This window comes from Rhinolophus ferrumequinum, chromosome 9 (genome assembly GCF_004115265.2).
Source record: "Rhinolophus ferrumequinum isolate MPI-CBG mRhiFer1 chromosome 9, mRhiFer1_v1.p, whole genome shotgun sequence".
Taxonomy (NCBI): Eukaryota; Metazoa; Chordata; class Mammalia; order Chiroptera; family Rhinolophidae; genus Rhinolophus; species Rhinolophus ferrumequinum.
In genome coordinates, this window is record NC_046292.1 from 24,245,242 (window position 1) to 24,272,684 (window position 27,443).

General features: G+C 45.5%; 1 protein-coding gene across 4 annotated transcripts in view; it reads right to left on the reverse strand.

Annotated features, from left to right (window-relative positions):
* The window catches only part of DLGAP3 (DLG associated protein 3), a 58,207-nt gene extending 41,483 nt beyond the window's left edge, over positions 1-16,724 (reverse strand). The window contains exon 1 of one of the 4 annotated variants that reach the window (XM_033114077.1): positions 15,909-16,107. The gene's annotated coding sequence lies outside the window, so the exon portion shown is untranslated. Of the gene's footprint in view, positions 1-825; positions 895-11,842; positions 11,938-15,908; positions 16,108-16,604 lie in introns of those variants that run through there. The other 3 variants (XM_033114080.1, XM_033114079.1, XM_033114078.1) reach the window with 3 other exon arrangements.
* Between the last annotated feature and the right edge of the window lie 10,719 nt (positions 16,725-27,443).

Genomic DNA, 27,443 nt, shown 5'->3' on the forward strand with positions numbered 1-27,443 from the left:
AGCCGCTTTTGCAATGGCCTGTGGCTGGCTGGCAGGTGAGGAGTGAAGGAGTCCGGGAGGGTGTCGTGGGTGACAAATTCTCTGATGCAGCTCGAATCTATCTGGGCATGGAAGAAGTGGCACACATGCCGTCACCAAGAAATTACCCAATTTAGCACCAACTACACAATCCAGCAATTAGTTTCTTAAACCGGAACTTGCTGGGGGCTGCCAGGCTGGCGGGGTTGTTGTTACAAATCTCACTGGGAAACCAGCTGTGTAATTCGCTAGGAGGTTGTCACTGCCCCAAGCAATTACCTTCCAGAAAAGGAATGGAAAATGGGGGAAGAAAAAGGGCAGCTGAGGAAGGAGTCAGAGTGTTTTCTTCTCCCCTAGGGCCCTGCCCAGCCAAATCCGTTGATTTTTCTTTCTTGAGACCTAGGTGACTCACAAAGTCCCTGGATCAAGACAGTTACTGGCGTAGACTGCTGTCAGACTCCCTGGGTTCAAGCCTCTTTCACTCACCTACTAGCTCTGTGTACTTAGGCAGCTGATTCACCTCCCTTAGCCTATTTTCTCATCTGTAAAATGGGGTAACATTAGAGCCATCAGAAAGACGCTAATGAAGTGAAGGTTAACGAGATAAAGCATATAAATCCCTCAGTACTGTACCATGGTGAGTACTCAGTGAAGGTAGCTATCACGATTTGTACTTTCAGTTTCATGTCTGCCTCCATTGGTTTACAGTGTGTCCTTGGGTAGGTCACTTAATCTCTTTGGAGCAGCCAAATAAGACCAAAGACCTTCTGCTGAGGAAAAGCAGTTCCTACTCAAGATTGTCCATACCTGAGCAACCAGAGGTTCAGGTGTGTTTGACAAATGCCTGTGTTTCAGAAGTTGACACAAAGTGATACCCTGGGAAGAGATAAAGATTTCAAAAATCCAGTATTAACTGACTCACTCCTCCCCACGAAGCAGTCTGGGAGAGCTGCAAGCGGGGCATGACTGTCCAGATGGCAGCAAAGGGGTACAGTTGCTCTCTTGCCGGGGATTAGTCCTATCTAGTCCCTTCACACTGGAGCCTATGAGATCATATCCATACCAGTTCCAACATCGCAGAGCTTCTAGCAGGTGAGGCCTGGGACTCATTTTGCTGCTGTAGGCCTGGGTTCTTCCATGCCTGTGGGTGAGCCATGTGTGCTCTTGGGACCTCAAAGTTTCAGGCTTTGCCTACCCATCCCCTTTCCCTGGGTCGACTTAACCAGAATGGCCAGGATTCTGCCTCGATTTCCCTCTAGAGTCCAGTCCTCTACTCCCCCCAACCATCCTGATAGCAACTTGGGTGTCTACCGTGAAAGGGCTAGCTAGTGGGGAGTCTGAACACAGCGCTTCTGACCTGCAGCCCACACTCCTGAGCCCTAAATAGACATTCCTCCCCCCCTCCCCCTCTCCTCCTGCATCCAGTTCTGCCTAAGTCCCCTGGACCATTTTGACACTGGCTTTGCCCAGTGCCTTCGGCAAAACCTCTGTAGCTGAGCTGGTATCCTGGTCCCGGGCCTCTCTCAACCCCAGCCCAGTTGCTAAAGACTCAGCCCTTAGGACCCCAGGGGAAAACTTTCTTCTCCTACTCTCACTGACCCAGAAAGCAGAAAAGGGAAGAAGAACAAAATAGAAGGAGGGAGGGTTGGGGTGAATGAAAAAGGTGAATGAAAAAATTCACCTTCATTACTTTATTTAATCAACACTTCCTGGGGCGTTAGGGTAGGAATTTTACAGAAAATGGGCTACTGCTCCCAAACACTAGAGACATTTAGGCAGTTCCAAGTCTAAATCCATCTCCTGAACCCATTGGACAGTGCTCCGCCTGTGAATAACCAACACTACCTATCATCTCTTTGAAAATCCCACCTCCGGGGGCTTTGCACTTGATGTTCTCTCTGCTGGAACGCTCTGCCCCAGATATTCCCATGGCTTCCTCTGTCTCATCTTTTGGGTCTCAGCTCAGAGACACCTTCCCTGACCACTCACTCACTAGAGTCGAGCCCCACCCCCCACGTACATTCTATATCACCTGTTTTGTTGCCTTCATGGCACTTGCCGCTCTTTGAAATTATTTTCTTTAGCTATTACATGTTTATAGTATGCCTCCCCATAGCAGAAGATAAAGGTCCGGGAGAGCACGGACTATGTCTGCTTCACGTGCTGCAGTATTCTCAGTATCTAGAACAACGCCTGGCACTAACAGGTGCTCAAAAAATATCTATTGCATAAATGACTCTTCATTTGCTGCCCACATCCACTCTACACCTGTGCCTAACAGCCCACAGAAAGGACCTCCACTCCTTTCCCTCTAGGGCAGGGGTGACAAAACTGCGGCCCGCAGGCCAACTGCGGCCCGCAATCCATTGTTAATTGGCCCGCAGCAAATTCCAAAAACATATTTAGTTTACTTAAATAAACCAGGTGAGGCAATACGTACTTCACCTCGAGTGAGTGGCCCGGCTATTTGTGTATTTTACCGCATATGGCCCTTGGTAAAAAACGTTGGAAAAAGTTTGGACACCCCTGCTCTAGAGGCTTCAGAGAACTCCTGGAGGATTCAGGATTAGAAATCCAGCCTGGATTTCTGTTTGCCTTTTGAGGACCTCCCACCTCTTGAGCATGCCAGAGACAGCAGAGCAACCCTGGTGGCCAAAGATGGTGGCATCTGAGAGAACTAGAGGCCTTTGATTTGCAGACCACACCAACCCCTTCAGGCAGGGCTGGTGGTCTCTCTTCCAACTCCAGGAATCTGGAAGGGCAGGCCTAGTGACCTTGTTGCTGGGATTAGAAAAACGGTCCTCTGCCTCCAACCTTTATATTGCAGCCTACCTGCACGACCACAAACAACTTGTTTTATTTATCTGAACCTCAATTTTCTTGTCTGTGAAATAGGGAGAACAATACCTACCTCCTAAGGTTATGGCAATGAGTAAATAAACTGATCTGCCCAAGGCAAGTGGCACGTATGTCTCCATATATTGGCTTCTCCTGACTTGAGCACCCTAGTGCCTTCTTTCATTTGTATGTATTTGATGAGAATTGAGCTGGTGCTGCCTCCGCTACCAGAATGCTGCCAGACCTGAGCCTGCCAGGGCCATCAGAGAACAACAGTAGGATCCCAAATTAATGGCGAGGTCCATTGGGCAGCAGCTTTTCAGCCAGACTAGGCCCATAGCCTTTTCTACCTTCTGGCCCAAATGTCTGGTTCCCCGATGGAGTTCAGAGCTAGGACTTCCTCCTGGGTTAGCACACTGTCCTATACGCTCTCTCTGTGAGTTAGGACAGGGCCTGCTTGCACTAGGGCCTACCTCCTTCTTTGGGCCTCTCCCACAGAGGAGCCAAGCACAGGGCTGGGCCTCACAGGACCCCACGGAGTGGTTAGTTGACTGACTGCCAGGTTCATGTGGTGGCACCTCCCACCCCCCAGCTCTGCCTGATCCTGTCCCAGCCTCCAGGGTATCTTAGCCCCTGCTCTCATCTCTGGCTTCTAGCCTTATCAAAAGCCAGGACTACTGTGGGAGAGAGCATGGGGAGAAGAGGCAACACAGACTGTGAGATCCTTCAACCTGGAATGCCTATCTTCCCAACTTTGCCCTCTGATGCAGTTCAGGTGTCCTCTCTTCCAAGAAAGATTCCTTAAACCTACCCTCCACATCAACCCCAGGACACAGTGGTTGCTACCTCATCTTGGGTCCCATACACAAGTAGGGTAAACATTTGTTTGCAAGCTATGAGTGCCTCTAAAACAAGTATTCATCTAATCTATCTCTGTATGGACAAGACCTGGCATATAGTAAGTGCTCAGTAAGTTCAGGGTCAGTGTTTGAGCCATCAAGAAGTAGTACCCCTCCCAGGGGCATACGGAGAGGAGGAGAATAAGAGAGGACAGGAGGGAAACGACACCCTGCAGCTGGACCTGAACTCCCCAGCAGGCAGAGGTGGTCCAGTGTAATTTGGGCTCTCTAAAGATCTGGGAGTATCCTGTCCAGAGAGGCATGCACACAGAAGTTGGAGGGCTACTTTGGAGGATGGCATACGATGGATTCAAGCACTGAATACATTTCAGGCCAAACAACCTCTGATGCCTTTCAACTCTGAAGTCTAAGGCTCAGAAAGCCTACAACTCAGCAGGCATTGAGTTCAATGCTTTAGATACACTTTTTCACATAGTCCTTGCAACTATCATGAGGTACCATTATTACTCCCACTTTACAGATAAGGAAATTAAGGCTTAGAAATGTAAAGAAAACTGCCCAAGGTCACAAGTCGTGGTGGAAGAGGGATTTGAATCTAGGTCTGAGTCCAGGTCTGACACTCTCAACCACTAAGAGACCAAGCCCTCGCAGGTCGAAAGCAGCAGCCTGTCTGTCTAACCAAACTTGTCTGATGCGGTCACCAGGTAGACCCCCAGTGTGCCCTGATTTATCATGCAGCCTCAGGAAACCTCCACCCCTGCCATGCCTCCCTTGCACATGGGCATACATGTCCCCAAGACTGCTTATTCACAACTGAACACGTGTGTTCATCCAGAGGCAGATTACACAGCCATGCAGAGTCATCCAACACAACGCACATAGCATTTGACTTCACATATATAGTCATCATCATACAATGTGCACAGAACACACGAACTTGTTTCCACAAGGTTCACACGCATGTGCATTTTCATCCAATGGATACTGATGCTTGTGCACACAGAAGCTGCCCAGATATAGAACCTTATATACATGTCCACGTTTATCCCCATACAAAAGAAACACAATTTCATTTCACATCACTTTCGCACCCACATCTGCTCAATGTCATACACCAAATCCTCCCCCAACAAGAATTTTATCCATTGTTCCCAGATCCAATACTAGGCCCAGGTGAGCAATGATTCTCGCTCCCTCTGGGGTTGGCCAGGCAGCCCTGAGAGAGGTAGAAGGCTCGGCCTGCCTGTGATGGATGGAATTAATCTACTGAGCTGGAGAAACTAAATAATTAAACCCCTAATCACCCCCCAAGCCAGCCAGGCCAGTATAGCTGAGGGAGGGAGGGGGCTCTGAGGCCCAGACCAATATCCTAGAGAGGAGGGAGGGGCTTGGGAAGAAAGGCACAGAACCCTCTAGGTGGGTTCTCTGGCAGTCAGACAGACAGATGGACCACAGGCTCTTCCATGGAAATGGAGCAACTCGGGATGACTGCCCACCACTACCCACTTATATAGAGTGAGAGGAGGGGTACAGTCCTCTGACCCTCCCCAGAACCCTTCCTGCGCCTCCTAGAGGTGAGTCTTGGTATAGTATGGGAATAACGGACCAGACACTCAAAGTGCCCAGGACCAGGGCCACCAATGGGGTCTGCCCAAAGTAGAGCTGAGGTAGGATCAGTGGAGCCCTGGCCCACCCCGGCCCACACAGAACAGACCCCTCGCCAGCCTGACACAGATGGCAGGGAAGGACCCCTCCACACAAGTGCACCTGCTTCCCTCAAGAAGTGGGTCCAACACGTGGCCAATAGGCTGAGAATGGGGTAGAGGCCTGGGCAGGGGGGGCTGAGGCAATCAGCCTGGGAACGGGCTCCAGCCCGATTGGCTAAAAAGTGGGTCATTTTCCTTTTGAAAAATAGTGAGAAAATGGAGAAGTAGGTCGGGCTCTCATCCCCTCAGCCCCAGGCACCATCCCCGCCCGACTTATAGGGTGGGAAGAGAAGAAGAGGTCTACCCATGCCAAAGCCCCGTTTTCCCCAGGACCCGCCAGGGCTCCCAGCACAGGAGGCCAAGGTCATCATACTCAGGATACCCAAGGGCATGCACACTCTGAGGCCAGGACTGGAGCACAAGCCCCACCAGGCCCTGGGGGCCCTGGGGTGAACGGCGCCAGGGCCGTACCAAGCTGGAGGGGTGGGGACTCCAGCACTCAGGACCCTGAGGAGCCCCCTCCCATTCTCACGTCTGTCGTGAAGTCTCCTCTCCTCTCCTCTCTTCTCTCCTCCCTTTCCTCATCGTCCACGTGGGCAGAGTCGTTGCCATGACACCGCGGGCAGGTGGGCGGCTCTGGCGGCTGTTTTGTCCCAACCCCCATGCTCAGAGCCCAGGTGGGAGGGAAGCGGCTGCAGCGCCCCCGCCCCTAGTCCAGATAAGAGAGGAGATTGGCAGAAGGCTCCCAGTACACCCTAGAACCTGCAAAAGGGGCTCTAGCACTGGCCTCTCGGGAATGAGGCAAACACAGGCTCGTGCTTGGAGGTCTGGGAGATCTTAGGTCTGACGCCTTCCCCTCCTCTCCCTATAGGTCAAGGAGTGGCACCGGGAGGGGCTGACCTACAACTCCTACTTCCTCCTCCATTTCTCATCTCCCAGCTTTCCCCACATTTTAAGTCCCAGTGCCTTCACACTAGCAGCTGATTGGGCTTGCCTGGGGTCTAAACTCAGTTCCTGATTCTGCAACACAAGCGCAATTCTCCAAATTCTCAGGCAAAAGTTGAGATTCAGAGAGTCCTTCACTACCACCAAATCCCCAGCCTGTCCTCTAGAAATCAGGTCCCCTTTCCCTGGGTGTCCCCTATACCTGAATTCACATCACAGCCTGGGGGGACCACTCCCTCCCTACTAAGCCCACACCTGGCCAAGGCACCCACTCGAGCAGGAGAGAAGAGTGGGAATGGAGCAAGGAAAGGAAGCAAGGAGGCGAGGAGGTAGGGACCATACCACAGATGCTGTGTGAGGATGCTGTCCTACCTCCTACCGTGTTTGGCCTCAGGAAGTCTGGGCCAGGCTTGAGCTCCTGACTCTGAGCACTCTTCTCAGTGTCCGCATGCCTGTCTCCAAGTGTCTCTAAGTCTCTGTGGCTCTGACTTGCTAAGACCCTTCCCACTGTTCGGGACCCTGTTCCCTACCCCTACCTCTGTTCCCTAAGTTGGGAGCTCTGTATCATTAACTTTAATGAAACCAGAGGGACCTGTGCATGGCAGCCTCTGCAGCCCAGCTGGCAGGGGTAGACATAGGTGGGATGGTGGTGACAAGATCCAAAGGATGGGAGAAGGGCAGGCCAGGTTAGCTGGAGGGTATCATACACGACATATATGCCACATATACACATTAAGACACTTCTACTTTCTTCCTAAGCCTTCCCCTACTGACTAAGACAGTAGACCTGACTGGCTAAAATATATACTTGCACATGTGTGTGTGCGTGTGTGTTCATGCGTGTGTGTGTGTTTGTATCTCCACCTCCACTGCCAGTGCTCTACATCAGGCCGCCCTCATCCTACGTTCTCACTAACGCTATTACGACAGGTATCTCACTGGTCTCCCTGCCTTGCATCTTGGCCCAGCTCAATCCATTCTCCTCACTGGCTGCCAGTGTGATCTCCCTAAAATTTGTTTATTCAAGAGGAATTCCAAGTCAGGAACTCCTCCGGACATACTGGGTACAGCAATGCACAAAACAGATGAAGCTTCCGTTTTCATGAAGTTTATATTCTAGTGGAAAAAGAGAGATGATAAAAAATATATACAAAATAATGGAGGAGGTAGGTGCTGAAAAAAAATTTTAAGTAGGGTGAGGGGACTAGAATGACATTTGGCTATTTAAGATAGACTTTGGGGGAGGCCTCTCCAAAAAAGTGACTTGAACAAAAATTTGAATAAAGTGAGGGAGCAAATCAGGTGGGTATCTGGGGGGAGCACTTCAGACTGAGGGAAAAGCTAGTACAAGAGCCTCAAGGTGGGACTGTGTTCAGCATCTTTGTGAAACTGAAAAGAAGCCTGTGTAGGGTGGCACCTAAGACCAGGTTCCTCACTGGGGACTATTTTACTCACAGCACTTACGTTACTCAGAACCCACTAAACACTTTGGATTTCACTCCCAATGAAATGTAAAGCCACTTGAAAGACATGACCTCATCTTACTCTAGCTGCATTTAGGGGGAGAGTCTATGGAGGAGGGGCTGGCAAGGGTGGAAATAGAGACACCTGTCACTGAAACCTTTTCCTACAGTTGCCCATCTGATGAACACTGGTTCGACCATTAAGCCTCGGCTCAAAGACCTCCTCTCCTATGGATCCTTTACCAAACCCCTCTTTTCCCCACGCCAGAACTGACACACCCCTCATAGGTCCCCACAGCTCCTAATGGACATTTATGGGCTCCTACCATGCTTAACACTCTTCTTACTTGGTTCCAGGTGTTTTACCTTCTCTAGATTGTAAGTTACCTGAATTCAAGAACCACCACCAGTGTCCAGGAGAGTACATGGCACACCACAGGCATAAAATAAACATTGGTTGAATGAATGCCCGCATTGGGTGAGGCACATGTGATGGAAAAGGGACTATTCCAGGCTGTTACTAGCCCAGATGAGTTAGGGACACATGTTACATTCAGGCCAGTGTGAATGCCCACAAATTTCTGTATACTCTGTTCATAGGTATGTGTGTGTTAGCATGTATGTACATATTGACAAATTCCTGTGTTGATATAATTCCTGTACATTTATGTGTGTACATGTTAGCGCATTTATGTTGAGATATGCATATTAATTAATAGACAAGTAACATACACGTATACCTGTACACACATATTGCCACATGCCCCATACGTGTGAGGCTTATACACACACTTGGACCTCTGTAATATCCCTGCCCCTTTCATCCTCTAAACCCAACTTGTTCTGCTTGAGTCTTGGAATTTCTGTAGTACTGCTCATGTTCAAGCTCCCAGACTCTTTCCCCACATACACTCCTGAACAACATAGCTTCTGATCCGGCTTAGGCTCGGCTCCCTTACTCAGCTGTCCCCAAGGCTGTATAGGTTTCTCCTCTGCAAACTCCCTTCATAGGAATGGTGGTGGGGAACAATTGGGTCCCCATGACATGAGAATTTGAGGGACCTCAAGGAGTCTGCTTTCTGGAAAAGAGTCACAGGCATCAGGGTGTATCGAGTTCAAGATTGTAGGAAAACAACTTTCGGGCAGCGTCAATGTTCAATCAGAACCTCTCTCCCTCTCGCTCTTTCCCTCTCTGTCTCATTCTTTCTCTCTGTCACATTTATTCACATGTATGACTCAACTTATGTACATTATATACAGTCATATGCTGATAATTCATGTGTGCATGTATGTGTCCCCACATATATGTTCACATTCACACTTACACTCACATATGTGCATCACTGGGTGAGCACCACACACACACACACACACACACACAAACATAGGTTTAATTAAGTAATTGCCTTTACAGTCACATATAGACATGGATGCATACATAAGTCATACATACATGTACATATGTATATGTGTCCACATATACACTCATACACAAACTCACAAATGTTTGTACACATTCACACAGCATACTCACACATGTACGTGCATATACACAGCGATATACCCACTCATGGGCAGAAATGCACTTGCACTGGAATAGCAGTGATATCCAGCCCCTCCTCTGGCTTCTGTCCTGTGCACAAAGCCAGGAGTCCATATTCTCTCCAAGTGACTTCACAAGTTTTCATTTGCTCTCTCTTCTTGCCAGTTTCCCAATTCTCCATTTGGAAAGTTGTTCCTATCATCAACAGAGTATGCCCAAGAAGCAGTCCCCACCTCCATGTATACCCACACAACTCTTTAATTCTAGAAGAGAAAATATCAAGGCCAGAGTCCTTCCTCCCAGTACCTCGGGGTATGGTCCACTGTTCCCAGATTCCAAAACAGTTATTGGAGCAAAGGAAGAAAATTACCTCTGGGCCCTAAAATCTCCTAGGATGCCTCTTTCTTCCCTAGAGGGCAGCTTCATGATGTTCAGTGAACCCCTCCCATCCCAGCCCAAAGGCCCTTTCAAGGAGAGGATAGACCTAGAGGCTTAAAAATGTAAAGGGGGTGACCTAGGCTCAAGATAACAAAAGAAGCAAGTATTTAAAAAACAGGAGCTGGGTAGGGAGCAGGGAGCCAAGCTGAAGACACCTCCCAGCAAGAAAGCTGCTGCTGAAACACTGGATCATGAATAGCAGGACTCTCCAAGAGGCCAGGGAGAAGGGGGTGGACCTCCAGCATTCCATGTGGGGGTGGAGGGGTGACTGCTTCAGGCAGTAGCAGCAGCTCCAAAGTAAAGTCTTATCAAAGCTGTTATGTAACCAAGGGAGCTGAGTGGAGCATAAACACCTCCCCTCCCCAAACAGGCACCCACACCCACACCCACCACCTCCCAGCACCAACAGCATAGGAAAATTCAGCTCTTCCCAAGCAGCTAGAGAATGGGAGGAATCATCTTGATGAGTTACATCAAAAATATGACGGGTGAGGGGCTCCTTATTGAACTGTAAGTCACATCTGGGAAGGGATGAACTGGTTCAGTTTGGGGTCCCTAAATACCCACCCCTTTTCTTGAACTTCCTACCACACCTATTTTTGCTTACCATCATCTGGAAAACTTCTCCTTCCTCTCCCCTCAAGAAGGATCCCATTTGAATATTTGATTGTGCTCTTGGGGATGGGAGGTGAAGCTGCCATCAACCCTTCCTGCCTGTTATTCCCCCACAGTCTCATCTGCATGTCCTGACATTTGGCTCTCATCCCCCTGGGATAACAAGGGAAGGGACCTGAAGAAATAACTCCTTGTCCTATTCCCTTCGGAATTACAAAAACAGAGACTAAGAACCCCCAAAATTGAGATGACTCTGACCCTAGGTTAGTGGGGTAAAGATTTCCAAAGGAACTGAGGATTGAAACCTAGACCCTATCCCCCAACTTGAATATTTTTTTTCCACCAGGTCTTCCTCTTTTCCCATTGCCCCATCTCCAAGAGCCTCCTCCTTCTCAGCTCGATGGCACTGAAAAACCCCACCCACTCTGAATTCTTTGCTTAGAAATCTTCCTCCCCAAGAAAATCCTCTCCCAAATGCTGCTCTGAGCTGTGGCTGAAGTGGGCAGAGCGTAAGACAGGCTTGCAGAATGTTTTACTGTCCCTTGTCCTGAACGCCAAAGTATGCTGGGCAAAGGGATGCCACATAGTCAATCAAATTCTCCTGAACTTTTTAGCTCTATCCACTCCAGGCAAAACCTAAGTGAGCTCTCCTAATCCAGAACTGCCTTGAGCCTGAACTTCTGGGACCCAGTAGAAGAATGGTTGGTGCCAGTGCCCCCAAGCTTGTTATACTAAAAACTATGATGAGGGCTCACAGCCACAATAGCGTCCTGCATCCCTACCCCCATGCTAACAGTAGGGTGGTTTGGGAAAAGGGAGGGGGAACTGAAACAGGGAAAAAGGAATCCCTTTTCCAAATACCACCAGTAATTGTGAGGCCTAAAACCAGAGGGAGGACCCTCAAATCTGTCTTTCCATCCAGGGACTCTGTCCTTGGAAAGTGGGTCATCTGGGAGAATTTTTCTAGTGAGCCCTCAGCGCTGCCCAACCGCCTTTCCATCATCGGCCCCCAACGCAGCCCCTTTCAGGACCCAGGATAGTTCCAAAGTAGCAAATCCCCTCCGAGTCCCTTTCAGCACTCGGGACAGCTCCCAGAGACTGCGGGCCGCGTGCCCGAAACCCAGCCTGCCAGAAATGCACAGGCTTACCCCACTGCACACCCTCTTTAGAACAGGAGCCCCTCTCCCCTGCCCCTCCCACACTCGCTCCCATCCACCCGAGGCACCTGGTACTCCTCCCTTCAGTCTATGTCCAAAGAGAGAAAAGAAACCCAGACACGAGGCTTCCCTGAGGGAGCCTAGAGACAGGACCCCACCCACCTCCTTTCAGCCCTGCGCTTCACAACGCCACTCACAGCTGGTTCTCAAAACCACTTTCTTTCCTAACCACCACCCCAAAAATTAAAGAAATACTCACGTAGGGGCTCCCAGCCCTGTAGGCAGATGTGGTGAGGGGAGGCAGAGAGAGGTAGCTCCCCACACCCTGTTCTGAGCCCCCTTTCTGAAGGAGCCAGCTCCCATCTGGACTGGGGGGAGGAGAGACTTGTAGAAGCACTGAGTGATGGGGAGGGGAGAAAGAAGAGGGAAGGAGGCAGGAGCGGGGGACTGCAGGGTGGGGGTGTCGGGATGGGGGCGAGGGAATCCTTTTTAATTTCATTCTCTCCCCATGTCTACATGAGCCCTGCAGGCTCAGCTCTTTAATATTTACACACAGGAAGAGGAGAGGATGAGAAAGAATAGAGAGTGAGGGGAGCAGAGGATACCTGAGCTTAAAGGGCAAAGAGGCAGTGGCCTTTGGGAGCTGGGAGTTTCGGGCCCCCACACCATCCCCAGCCCTCTCCCATTCTGAGCTCTTGCCTGGAAGGAAGAAGAAACCCTGGGACCATTCTGTCCCTTTGTTAACAAGATACTTTGAAGTGGCATCAGAAAAAGATCAGATCCCAACCCACATACCTGGACACCCCCACAAACCCAGATTTCTTGGGGGCCTTATGTGCAGATGGTAGAGGCAGTATTCATGCGCAAGCATGTCCTGATGCTTGGAAGCATGTGTGCATGTGGGCTGCTGTGTAAAAGCACATGAACATGTCGTCCAGCATGTACAGGTTTATATAAATATGTTCTGAATGTATTGACATATAACAGCCCATGCAAACTTATGTAAGCATATGGGTAAACCAGCCCCAAAGTGACCTCCCTCAGCTCTTCACCTACAACTCCAAGGACAAGGCCACCCATCACCCAAGATTCCCTTATTCATAGGCCCCTCCCTCACAGCCTCACTTTATCTTTCTGTGACATGGGGAGAAGGGCTTGTGGGAAGGCATACTGCATTTGAGCCCAGGGACTTGACAAGTTATTAGCAACGATGAGCTGGCAGCTCGTTACCATAACGATGGTGCCACTGCCTCACCCCAGCTCAAACCCAGACTCCCCAGACAGCAGGAGGCCCGCTGAGCCAGCAGCCTTCAAACTGAGGGAGGGTGGGTAAAGAGGGAATCAAGACATAATGCTTGTATAGTGGAGGGTACACAGCTGTTCTTCCAGCCCCCACTGAGAGACAAAGCTTTGAATCCACCAAGAGGGAATGAAATCGGACTCTGGAAAGGTTTCCTGACCATGGGGATGGTAAGACATTAGAAGGGGTCTGTTTAAGCCCCTCTAGACAAAAGCATTTGCTCCCTTTATCCCCTCACTCCAAAAACCTCTGCTACTGATCTTAGTAGATTAAGAGAAAAAACAAACAAACAAGAAGTCCCTCTCTGAATTTCAGTCTTCCCATCTGTAAAATGGAAACAATTATCCTTAGCATTTGCCCTAGACTCCTGGAAGGTTTAATTTAAAAGAGTTCAATGGTAACTACAGACCACTCCAAAATCAGACAAGCCCCAGAAGTTTCTCTACCCAACAAGAATCCATAAAGTAAGGAATTGTCAGGCTAGCTAGAGGCAAAATGCATCAGAAACTGGGTGGGATGAAGAAAAATGGAGCTCAGCCAGCTTAAGCCCCAGCATCAGCTGGAGAGAGATGATGTGGGGTGCCAGGCAGTAGCTTAAAGCAGGCGCTGCCACAGAAGAAAGTCTGGGAGACTGGCCTGCAGCAGTGCCAGCCTCTCACCAGCAGGAATCAAGACAAGCCCAGGTCCTACCTTGCTGGTACATACGTCTAGGAATCCCCATCCCCAGGAACATCTGTAGCTCCCTCTCTTTGGAAAGGGGCACCAGGTTGAAGGACTTACAGTCTCAGGCTTATTGAGTCTTTAATTTTTCTCCCCAAATCCCCTATGCCCAATTCTAATGAGCATGGGGAAGGGAGGAGGGCGGGGAGGGTTCCAGGAATGGAAAGTAACATGGAGAGTTGTAAAGTTCCTGAGCTAAAACTAGCCAAGAACCCACAAATTCGCTGTGTGACCTTGGGCAAGTCCCCTCCCCTTCCTGGGCTTCAGTGTCTTCACTTTATAATTAAGAGGTTGGACCAAGTTAATTCTAAGGTTCCTCCCCTAGCCATCGTTCGATAGCTACATACAAGCTCACTTCTTGGACATGAGCCCCCTGACATAAAATGCAGTGGGCACTGCCTGTCAGATCAGTGGGGCAGTGGGGGTCAGGCATGTGGGGGTGGCATCCAAGGATGTTCATCTTATGTTCATGTTCCTTTTAGAAACACCTGCCACCCTAGCCCTCCCAGCTCCCTTTTTAGACCCTGATTCACTGCCAACTCACGAAGCCTCTCCCTCCCCTCCTTCTCTCTCTCTCTCTCCCTTTTAGGCCTTGGCAGCTGGGTGCAGAAGTAGCCCCAGAACCCAGAGAATGCTGGGCAGAAATAGAGATCCGTACCCCCAGGGTCAGAGAGAGCACAGCAGGAAGCAACATTCTCTAACCTTCGCCCAACCCAGCTCCTTGTGTCACCAAATGACCTGGGTTGGAAGCTTTCTGTACCACTAACAGTGTGGGATTATGGGAAATGCAATTCATTTCTCAGTCCTCAACATCTTCATCTATAAATTGGCACCATATTAGGCTGAACTACATGAAACTGTTGTTTTTACAGGTAAAAAAACAAAAACAGTTGAATATTGGCAATTTCATATGGCTTAACCTGGCCTTCCTGCTTCCCAGCACTATTAGCGAGATAAGAAGAGTTGAGAGGGGAACGTTTTTTCAAAAGCCCTGCATTAACATAAAGGCATTGTTTTTATTATTATTATTACTTCAAAGAGCTTCAGCACAGACCCACCTAGAGCAAGCAGGCTGAACCAATGACCCAGAACTTGGAAATTTAGGGCCTGGAAGTTTGGGGGACAGCCACCTGCTCTGATGACTAAGAACAGGGCAGAAGCTTGGCCTCCTCGGTTTCTGGCTCTAAAGGTCCCTTGGTGAAACATTACTGAGATGACACAAGTTCCCAGGCCCCAAAAAGAAGCACACACACTCCAGCTCACCTCACACCCCACTACCACCATGGGCCCCAGCAAACAGAAAGGACACAACCAGAGCATCGCAGAAAGTACCCCCTGAGGTAGGTGAAGGTGGGGACCAAGGGGGGAGTGCAATGCAGCTCTTGCCTGAGTATGTATGAGGGAAGATGAGGAGTCCCTGGGGAGGAGTCCCTGACCTCTGCAAAGTATGATCTCCCTTTCCCATGCCCCCCAACTACCTGGAATCCCCCAGGGGGGAGGGGGGAAAAGCTCAGGTATGGGTGACTCAGAGTGAAGCCTGCTCAGATACATTCTCACACAACCAACACACACACACACACACACTCATACAGACCATAGATACCTGGACCCACTTATGGAGACACAGTCACACTGGCACACACACATCCATTCACATACACACTCACAGGACATACACAGGCACATGTGGTGACACACACGTCCGTGAATACATACACAGCAACACCCTTCACACTCACTGCATACACCCACTAACACGCACACAAACTCACGCACAATGACACACGCACACACCCACAATGACACACACACTCACTGTATACACTCACTGGCACAATCACCCACAGACCCACACACTCACACACTCATCACAGACACACAGTGACACGCACTCACACTCACACACCTGCAGAGGAAACTTCTCTCCGGGTCTCCCCAACACCACCACTCCCCCACCCCCCAACAAGCCAGCTGGCTACTCCCTCCCTCACCCAAGCCTCCTGCCGGGCCGGGCGGGGCAAGGGCTGGCCAGCCCCCGAGGCGCTACCCCAGAGAGTGGGTCCTCGCTCCCAGTGGTACCCCGCCCGTCCCTCGGGCCAGGCCCGCGGGCCGCCAGACCCGGGCGAGGGCGAGGGCGGGGGTGGGAGCAGCGGAGGAGGCCCAGCCCTGGCCCCTCCCGGGGCCGGGAGCCGAGGCCGCTGGAGCCCGGGGCGTGGGCGGCGCCGGGCCGCAGCCTGGCCGAGGATGGGGGCGCTGCAGAGGGCGCGGCGAGCGCGGCCCGTCCCCACCCCTCCCCGCGGCTTACCTGGCCCAGCTCGGGCTCCGGCCGGGTTACATGGTGCCGGCGGCCCGGGCCGGGGGCGCTGCGGTGGCGGGCCGGCAGGCAGGGATGGGGCCCGGCACTGCGGAGCCCCCAGCGGAGGGGCCGCGCCGGCTGCGGAGCCCCGAGCGAGCGCCGAGCGGCAGCGGGAGCCGGAGCGGGAGGCGGCCAAGCCACGGAGGCTGGATTTCCCGGGGACCAGGAAGGGGAGGCGGGGGGATCCCGCCCGCGCGCTCCGCCCCCGCCCCCGCCCCCGCGCAGGGCTGCCGAGCCTCGAGTCCGGAGAGGGAGGGGGACCGAACTCCCCGCCCCCGCACCGGACCCAGGAGGGCCCAGGTCGCAGCCGGCGGGCGGCTGCAGGGGTCTCCGAGGAGCTCCCGCCTCGCTGAGCGGCAACACTGGGGAGGCCTAGCTGGGGGTTTCAAATAAGTGTCCCCTCCCACGGGACCACCGGCTTAGTGTCCGCCGGGGATCCAGGAACAGGCACACAGTGTCACGGCCACTCACAGCCGACCTAGGCACAAGGACCTAAGCACAGAGGCGGGCTATTGGGGAGACAGTCACACAGTCTCAGACACGGTCTCGCGCCCCATCGAGGCAGTCACACCCTGAATGTCACACACAAGCCCCCCAGACACATCCCCTTAGGAGATTCTCCTTCAGGTTTTCCCGGTCAGCTACCCGACTTCAGCTCCTGGCCTCGGTTCAAGGAGCCCCCTTCCTCTGCCCCAGCCCCTGCCAGGGTGGGGCGCTGTGCCCGGCCTCCGAGCCACTGACAGGCGTCCTCCACCCACAGTCCTTACAGCCGAGGCATCTCCAGTGAAGAGGGAGAACCCCGCTACACCTGCCGACTTTGCTGGGACCCCCCACCTGTGCCCACGGTGCCCGCCCACCTCTAGGCCCTGAGCCAGGGGTTGTGCCAAGGCTGGGGCGGGGTGGAGGAAGAAAAGGGTACTGTCCGGAGCACAGCCAGAGGCTGCAGAGCCAGGACACAGGCTGCAGGAGCCAGGAGAGGCGGAGGAAAGCTGACTGCAGCAGTTCCTGGCTTGAATCCGTGTTGGCGCCCACAGCGATGCTGTAATGGGCACACGCAGGGAAGGGGGTGGGGGGGCTCATTGGGGCAGCCGCAGGGGAGGGGCTGAAGATATGGGGTAGGGGCTGGTTCTGGATTCTGATTTCCCAGAACGAGCAAAAGTTGAGGTGGCGAGTAGTGTGCATCCTCAAAGTCCTGTTCCTCTTCCCCCTCCTTCTCTGATCTTGAAAGCTTTGGGGTAATGAGGTATGGGTTTGGGAGACCCACTGTCCTATCTAGGAACAGACCTTAAAGTAGCTCTGATTCAACACTCACCCAACAATTCCCTTCTCCTTGTACCCCTTTAGGGTCACTGGGTCTCCTCCTTGTACAAAGGGAGAAACTGAGGCACAGAAAGTAGAATTTACAGGCCCAAAAGAGTTAAAACTGAGAGCCAAGCCTTTTCCCTTTCCCCGGGGAGATGTTTAAAGACGTCACATGACATAAATGGCACAAAGGAGTTTGGAGAGCCCTTTCCCAAAGAAACCTAAAAGTCTGGTGGGAGATTGTCAGACTGGTCACCTCTCCTGCTGCCTGCAAACCCAGTTTAAGTAAGACTTTTGAATCATGAGCTAAGGTCACAGATAATTCCCAGCCCAGGGATCAGCCAAGAGCAGATATCAGAGAAAACAAGATAGAAAGTTGGTCCCAGGAACCCACTTTAGAACTGAAAAAGAAACTCAGTTTCCATGAAGCATAAGAACAGCCATCACGTAGAATGCTAAAAGGTACCATAACGTTTTTTCAGTTCTAAGACATACATTTTGTTAACTACTCTGAAATTGCAAAGCATCTTAAAATAAATAGATATTTAACATGGTTTTCTACTTTTTTTCTTAAAGCTGTTATCAAAGGGTTGATATGTTTTATAGCATAGTGTAGTTTTCATTTGTTCATTCAACAACCATTTACTGATTGTAGCTGGTACTTTGCTAGCCTGTTGGGTCATAAAGATTAAACAGATAGGCTTACCTTGGACAGTGTTCTCTCACACTCATCCATGATGTACGAGGAAGATGGAGATATAAACCAATAATTACTATCAGGGCCAGCTTCATGGGAGTGTGTGCTGTACAGTCACACAGAGCCCACACTTAAAACGGTCCCTCTCTTGGTTTAATGCTCTGATGTCACATCTTGAAATTCTTAATCATTTTTTAGCAATGGGCCCTGCACTCCACAAATTATGATTGCTATATTAGGAATCCCATGCCTCAATAGAGACGGGCACAAAATACTTTTAGAGTCTAGCAGCAACAGCCAGCTCTGCCTAGATGAAGAGAGGCAGTTCAAAGAAGTAAAGAAGCATAAAGGAGGCGTTTGAGTAGAGTCTCAAAGATTGGGAGAGAGAATTAGGGTAGAGAGCTGCATAACATATATACAGAGACGGAAACTCATCAAAATGTCAATCAAGCAGTATGGCAGACTAGATGTTTGGTTGATTCTCTCACTGAAAATGTGATAAATGATTTTTTTAAAAACAGGTGGATAAAATATATTTTTAAATCTTGTTAAATGCATCAATGAACTAGCAAGGAAATAAAAATCACTCCAGCTAAAATTTAAGTGAAGGCAGACCCAGAGAAGTAAGCAGAACACTGAAGCTAACTTTATCCCAAGGGCTGTGATACATTGGTTGCAAAAATGGCACCAATTCACCTCTTCCCTGAATCCATGTCCTTTGCCATATGACTTTGAAACTCCCTACATCAAGAAATGGACTATTTTCTCATAGTTTGAATCTGGGTGATGTGTGACTTGCTCTGGCCAATAGAATGTGGAAGAAGTCATGGTATGCCAATTATAAGTCTTAGTTTTAAGAGGCTTGTATACTTCTACTCTCTCATTTGGTTTCCTGCCTCCACTGTGAGAACAAGCCTGGAATAGCCTTCTAGAGAATGAGAGACAAAGTGTAAGCCAGCCATGCTATCCCAGCCAAGACCATCTTAGACCAGCCTATAGCCAGCTGATCCCCAAACATGTGAAATATACCTGACCACGGCTGACTGATGAGAAGAACTATTGAGCCAATTTGAGGTCTCTTGAGCAATAATAAATGCTTAATTTAAACCACTGAATTTTTGAATGGTGTGTTATGCCAGAATACTGTTGCAATAAATAACTCATACAGGGGTATTTGCTAACAGATGAAATTGAACTTCAGTTTTCATAATCTCTCAGGGCATTTGGGAAAGAAGATAAAGTGCAGGGTCTGCCCAAGGTGAGCAAATACTCCCGTGCATAAACTAAAGGCCTAAAATGGCTCTCTCTACTCTAAGTACAGGTGAACTAGAAAAAACTCACCCCGTCTCCACACCTAGGAAATTGCAAGAAAAATTACCTGTTTAAAGCCTTTGCAATAGCATTGAGTGTAGGGAGGAAGAATCACCTCCTGAGAATCCATAACTACAAGTTAGACCTCACAGCACAGGCAATCAAATTCACTCTAGTTAGGTAATCTGGAAAATCTCAAATCAAGAATTTAGTATAAAATGATCCCAGACTGGTTGTGTCTGGCAAAAACAGATGTAAATCTTTGTTAGAGGAATTTACCTTCATCTCAGGCCTCACATAATTCCCACAGATAAAGTTCCAAAGAAAATGAACCACACAGTTAAATATCACCAAACACACAAGGAAACATGGCACCAAAAATAAGAACCAGCAAAAACAAATCTGTAAAGAATTCGACTATTAAAATTATGAGACACAATATAAAATAACTATATATATGTATATGTATATATTTATAGAAATATATATGTATGTGTATATTTAGGAAAATAAAATAATCCTGTTGCCTTTGGTTTATTTTCCTTGTCTTATTGTGCTGACCAAGTCCTAGAATACAATGTTAGATAGAAGTGGTGCTGTTGTACGGTATGTTTGTCTTGTTTATAACTTTAATGCTCTGACATTTTTTCTTTGTGATGATATTTATTGTAGGATTTTTGGAGACTTCTTTGATCAGCTATAGGAAGCTCCATTTTATTTCTAATCTACTAAGAGTTTTAATCAATGTATGTTGCATTTTAGCAAGGGCTTCTTCTGTATCTTTTGACATGATCATATGGTTTTTTTCTTTAATATGTTGTGATCAATTACATTTAGAGTTTCCTAATATTAAATTTTACTTTCCTGAGAAGCTTTATGATTTATTTTACAAATATCATTGGATTTGACCTGCTAATATTTTGTTTTGGATTTTTGCATCTATATTAATAGATAAAATAAGCCTGATATTTTCCTGTCTTTGTATCTAGGATTTGGTATCCAAGTTATTCTAGCTTCACAGAATGAGTTGGGGGAGTATTCTCTCTTTTTCTTTTCTCTGTAAAAGTTTGTATACAATTGGAATGATCTGATTTTTTTTGTAAGTTTGGTGAAACACATCTGCAAAACCATCTGGAACTGGTGTTTTCATTATGGAAAGTTTTTAGTTTAGTTTTGTTTTGTTTTACTATTGCTTCTGTTTCTTTAACAGGACTATATAAATGACAATTTTAGGCTTTCTGTTTCTTTTTGAGTCAATCCTAGTAAGTTATGTTTTTCTAAGAATATGTCTATTTTGTCTAAGTTTTCAAGTGTATTTTCATAAAGTTGTTGATAAAATTCTCTTATTAACATTTGAATCTCTGCTTCCTCTGTAATTTGTGTCCTCCTTTATGTTTATTTGTGCGTTCTTTCTTTTTCTTGATTCTCATTTTCCATATTTTAATCATTTTAAAGAAGCAATTTCTTAGCTTTGTTGATCATCTTTATAGTATCTTTTCTAATTTCTTGATTTTTGCTCTTATTTTTATTATCTACTTCCTTTGGGTTTACTCATTCTTTAGCTTACTACTTACATTGGACACTTAGTTTCTTTGTCTTCAGCTTTTCTTCTTTTTTTAATATAAATATATAAAGCTATAAATTATCCTTGAAGAACTATTTTAAGTACATCTCACAGGACCTATAGGACACCATCAAGGGGACCAATGTATTGTGGGAGTCCTAGAAAGAGATAAGAAAGAAAAAGAGGTAGAATGAATATTTGAAGAAAATTTCCCCAAATTTGGTGATAGACATGGATATAAACATCCAAGAAGCTCAACGAAATCCAAATAGAATGAGCTCAAAGAGACACACAATGAGGGACATTATAATCAAACTTTCAAAGACAAAGAGAGAATTTTGAAAGCAGCTAGAGAGAAGTGACTTGTCATGTACAAAGAATCATCAATGAGATCATAAGTAGATTCCTCATCAGAAACTTTGGAGGCCAGGAGAGTGTGGCCGATATATTCAAAATGTTAAAAGAAAAAACTGTCAATCAAAACTCCTATCCTATCAGACTTACCCAGTAAGAAATGCTCAAGGAAGTCCTACAGGTTGAAATGAAAGGACACTAGACAGTAACTCAAAGTTGTGTGGAGAAATAAAGTTCTCAATAAAGGTAAATACATGAGCAATCATAAAAGCTAGCATTATTGTAACAATGGTTTGTAACTGTATTTTTTTTGTTTGTTTTCTGCATGATTTAAGAGACTAACACAATTAAAGAAAAAAATAATTAATGTAAAAGTTAGTATTACTGTAAATTTGGTTTGTAACTCCAAATCTTGTTTTCTACATAATTAAGGAGACTAATGAATCATTAGGAAATGAAAAGAATCATTAATTTATGTTTTGAGACACACTATGTATAAAGATGTAATTTTGTGATATTAACAACCAAAAGGGGTGGGGACAGAGCTTTTTGTATGTTATTGAAGTTAAGCTGGTAGAAGTTCAAAATAGAGTGCCATAGCTTTAGGATTTTAAGTGAAACTCCCACGGTAACCACAAAGAAAATAGCTCTAGAATATACACAGAAGGAAATGAGAAAAGAATTTAAGTGTGTCACTGCAAAAAACAACTAAACATAAGAAAAAACAGTAATGCCAGAGCAGGAGTGTCTATATTAATATAAGACAAAATAAATTTTAAGTCAAAAAACATTGCAAGAGACAAAGGAAAACATGCTTAGTGAAAAGCCAGTCATAACAATACAAATAATGTATGATCCCCCTTCCATAAGGTATGTAGAGGAGTCAAAGTCATAAAGACAGAAAGCAGAATGGTGAGTGCCAGAGACTGGGCGGAGAAAGAGATTGGAGAGTAATGTTTTAATGGGTATGCAGTTTCAGCTTTGCAAGAGGGAAAAAGTTCTGGAGATGGATGGTAGTGATGGTTGTACAATATGAATGTCCTAATACCACTGAATTGGAGACTAAAAACTGTAATTTTATGTTTCATGTACTTTACCACAATTTTTAAAATTAAAGAAAAAATGTTGACAAATTGAATTTTGTTAAAATTAAACTTATGTTCATCAAAAGACACAACTGAGAGTGAAAATGAAAAATATTTACAACACATGTATCCGATAAAGAACTCACATTCTGAATAGATGAGGGATCCCTATAAATCAATATGAAACAAACAAGCCAAAAAAACTTGAGTAAGTGCTTTCCAAAAAGAGATCTTCTAGTGGCCCAGAAAACCTCAATTGGAATACAACCATACACCCAACAGAATGGCTATATTTTTAAAAAAGCAAAAAAGTAAGTGTTGGTGAACTGTGGAGTAACTAGAACTCTGACACAATGCTGGTAAAAGTGTAACAATACAACCATTTTGATAAACTGTTTGACAATATCTATTAAAACTAAACATATACCTATGACCCAGCAATTCTACTCCTAGGTATATACTCCCCCCAAATGAGTGCATCTGTCCACACCAAAACAAGAATGTTTACAACAATTTAATTCATAATGACCCAAACTGAAAACAACACAAATGACCATCAATTGTAAAATAAGGAAATAAATGTTGGAATATTAATGCTTTGGAAATCATGCAGCAATAAGACGGAACAAACACAGAAGAACTTACATCCTTGCTTCTTAAAGTGTGGTCCACAGAGCAGCAGTATCAGCAGCACCTAGGAGCTTGTTAAACATGCAGGATCTGAGGTCCCACAATAGCCCTACTGAATCAGAACCTGCATTTTAACATATTCACCAGTTGATGCATATGCACATTAAGATTTGAGAAGCACTATTCTATCTCTTCCTTTGAATGATAGTTACACACACACACAAACACTCACACACACACACACACACACACACACACACACAGAGGGTGCTGAAAAAGTGTATACACATTTTAAGAAAGGAAAAAAACCGTATTAAAATTACACTGATGGTAACCACTTTGAGCACCTCTTGTAATTGCAGAAGTCAAATGTGACTTGTATTCATCTTTTGTTATCGGTATATATTGAGTATTACAATTTTAATAGTGTTTTCCTTTCTTGAAATGTGTATACATTTTTTTTGGCACCCTGTGGGTGTGTGTGTATGAAAGTAAATTTCTATCAATTGGTACATTTATGATTATATTATACTTTAGAGTGTATATATTAAGATTTCTACATTTAATATGCATTTTACTATTTCTTTTGAACTCAATACAAAATTAAGACAATCAAATAAAAGCAATGATTTTGTTCATTAGCATATTCTAAAGCTGATGAAGAGGGGTTTTTTGTTTGTTTGTTTTAGAAATTTTATTGGGGAACAGTGTGTTTCTCCAGGGCCCATCAGCTCCAAGTCATTGTCCTTCAATCTAGTTGTGGAGGGTGCAGCTCAGCTCCAAGCCCAGTTGCTGTTTTCAATCTTTAGTTGCAGGGGGCTCAGCCCACCATCCCGTGCGGGAATTGAACCGGCAACCTTGTTGTTGAGAGCTGGTGCTCTAACCAACTGAGCCATCCAGCCGCCCAAAGAGGGTTTTTGTAGTATCAGTACAAACTCATCGATTTAAACATATTTTATGTATTTTAATTGAAGCTATTATTCTATTTATGCTCTATTTTCCCATCTTTGACTAAAAGGAGCCCCGTTAAGTTGTCTGCTGTGTCTTTTGCAACCCCAGAATATTGGTAACTTCCTCACTTTCTAATATAAGAAAATGTTTTAACTCGTTTTGTACATTTTCTGTCCAGATCTGAAAAATAGCCATTTTTTCCAAAGGTCCAGGGAACTTTTAACTTGAAATGGTATTAAAAGTTCCAAGTGGGTACTAAGAGATCTCATTAATTCCCCTAAACACTTCTGAAGAAGAGAATGAAGAGATGTGATTTGCCTTATCAGATATCAGGACTTAGTAAGAAGGTATAAATAGCATCAAGACCATGTGGTGCTGGCTCAGAGACAAAATGATCAGTACAGTAGACTAGAAAGTTCAAAAACAGGTTTATATATGGAACTTAGATATATAATAGAGATGGCACAGCAAGTAAGTGGAAAAGGAGGGGAAATTATCTATTTAGAAAAACAATTAATTGGATTCCTACTTCACATAATATACAAAATTCAACTCCAGCTGGGTTAAAAACTTAAGTGTTGAATTCAAATTCGATACTCTTAATAGAAGCTGTGCTAGGTTTCTCCAGAGAAAAGGAACCGATAGAAAATATATATACATATTTATTTATTATAAGGGATATTTACTAAATATATCTTTACATATATTCTAATATCTATTTTAAATATATAAATATATATAAATGTTTATAAATTACATCTTTTTAATAAGTGTAATTATATTTTATAATTATAAAATATACAATTATATATTATCATATAATATAACATATTTATTAAAGATATACTGAGGGTGCCAAAAAAAAGTATACACTTTTTTTTTAAATTGGGGAATACTGGGAACAGTGTGTTTTCCAGGGCCCATCAGCTCCAAGTCGTTGTCCTTCAATCTAGTTGTGGAGGGCGCAACTCAGCTCCAAGTCCAGTAGCCGTTGTCAACCTTTAGTTGCAGGGGGTGCAGTCCACCATCCTATGCGGGAATTGAACAGGCAACCTTGTTAAGAGCTCGCAGCTCACTGGCCTATGTGGGAATCAAACCAGCAACCCTGTTGTTCAGAGCTCACACTGTAACCAACTGAGCCATCCGGCCACCCCCTGTATACACATTTTAAGAAAAGAAAATAATGCATTAAAATTGTGTTGATGGTAACCACTTTGAGCACCTCTTGTAATTGCAGAAGTCAAATGTGACTTGTCATTTTTTGATATTGATATATATTGAGTATTACAATGTTAATACAGTTTTGTTCCTTTCTTAAAATGTGTATACATCTTTTTGGCACCCTCTGTATAAAAAGATTTATTATAAAGAATTGGTTCATGGAACTATGGAGGCTGAGAAGTCCCAAGATTGGAAATAGGCAAACTGAAGACTTAAGAGAACCAATGGTATGGTTCTAGTCCAAGTCCAAAGGCCTGATAACCAGGAGAGCAGATGGTATAAGTTCCAGTCAGAGTCTGAGTCCAAAGGCAGGAGAAGGCTGATGTCCCAGTTTGAAAACAATCAGGCAGAGAGAGAGAATTATTTCTTCCCCAGCCTTTTTATTCTATTGCGGCCTCAGTGGATTGGATGAGGTCTACTCACATTAGGGAGGGCAATCTGCTTTACTCAAATGTTAATTTCATCCATAAACACCTTCAGAGACATCCCCAGAAGTAATATTGAATGAAATATTTCAGCACCCTATAACCCAGTCATGTCAACACATAGAATTAACCATCACAGGAGAACAGGTAAATATCTTTCTGACCTTGCATTAGGAAGATTTTCTTCAATAAGACATGCAAAAAGCACTACCTAGAAAGGAAAAGATTGATACATTTGGCTATATTAGAGTGAAGAACTCTAATAAATCATCTTAAAGAAACTGAAAAGACAAGCTACAAATGGGGAGATTTTTTGTAACACATGTAACTGATCAAGAATTGGCACCAAGGATTTTTAAATTTCTTTATATGCACTCCTTCAAATCAATAAGAAAGAGAGACACAATCAAATAGAAAAGTACATGATACATGAGTAAGATACATGAGCAAGATGTATGAGCAGGGAATTCTCAGAGGAAAAGCAAATGACCAATATACACTTAAAGCAATGCTCGGACTTATTAGCAAACAGAAAACGCAAATCAAGACCAGAATGTGGAAAAAAAAAAAAAAAAGACCTGAACGTGATACCAATTTACACCCATCTGATTGGCAAAAATTAAGATATCTGACAATTCTACATGTTGGGGAGAATGTGGATCAAAAGGATCTCATATATTTCTGATGAAGGTATAAATCAGAGCCATTTTAAAATAATTTGGCATTAGCGTACACAGTTTGCCATTCATGGATCCTGAAAGACAATATTCAAAGTATCGTGTTTTCCCAAAAATGAGACCTAACCAGAAAATAAGCCCTAGCATGATATTTCAGGATGACATCCCCGGAACATAAGCCCTAATGCATCTTTTGGAGCAAAAATTAATATGAGACCCAGTCTTATTTTTGGGGAAACACTGTATTAACCACCAATACCGCAAGAGTACTGACCAATCAGAACAGACGCCTGGCCAACCAAGCTGGACGCCTGTAGCTCTACTGGTGTGTACTAGCTGTCTACCAATCGTGCATGCACTACCACCCAGCATTTCACCCTGGTTATTTACCCAGTGAAAACTTCTGCTCATGTTTATCAAGAGATACATACCAAAAAAATTCATAGCAAGACTGTTTGCAGTTAGGGAAAAAAAAACTAGAAACAACCAAAATACCCATTAACAGAAGAATGGATAAAATAATCATAGAATAATTACACAAGGGGATATTATATAGAGCATGCAAAAATATGGATAATGTCAAATTTTTTGAAAGACCCAGAAGATTTTATACACCATAATACTCTTTTCAGAAAGTTTAAAAACAACTAATACTGAACACTATGTTTAGGTTATGTATATATTTGATAAAACTACACAAATAAAAAAAGAAACAAAATTATCACAAATCTGGGAAAGAGAAGCAGAGTTATAGGATGGGGAGGGGCAGATAAGTAGCTCTTCTAGCTCTTGGGTTAGATAGTGAGATTATAAGTATTCATTACAGTCTTTTATAAATACACACATAGATACATTCATGTACAACATAAGAGGTCTATGTCCAATGACGACAGTAACCATAAAGCAAGGATTATGATTCATCCAATTCTGTGTGTCTCAGATTCATTAAAAAATAAAAGACAATTTTGAAATATGAGCAAAGAACAAGGAATTTTAAAGAATGACCAAGCAGATAAGAAAAGGAACTAAATATAACTTCTAGAAGTGAAAAATATAATAACTATAATTAGAAACTCAATAAATGGGTCTAATAGCCAATAGGATGCAAGTGCTAATGGTATCAGTGAACAGAAAGAGAGAGCTGAAAAATATATTCAGACAGCATCATAGAAAGTTAAAGTTCTGAGAGAGAGGTAACATGAGAGAAGAGTAACATGACATAGCCTAACATGCATCTAATCAGAAGGCCCCCGCGAAAAAAGAGGGA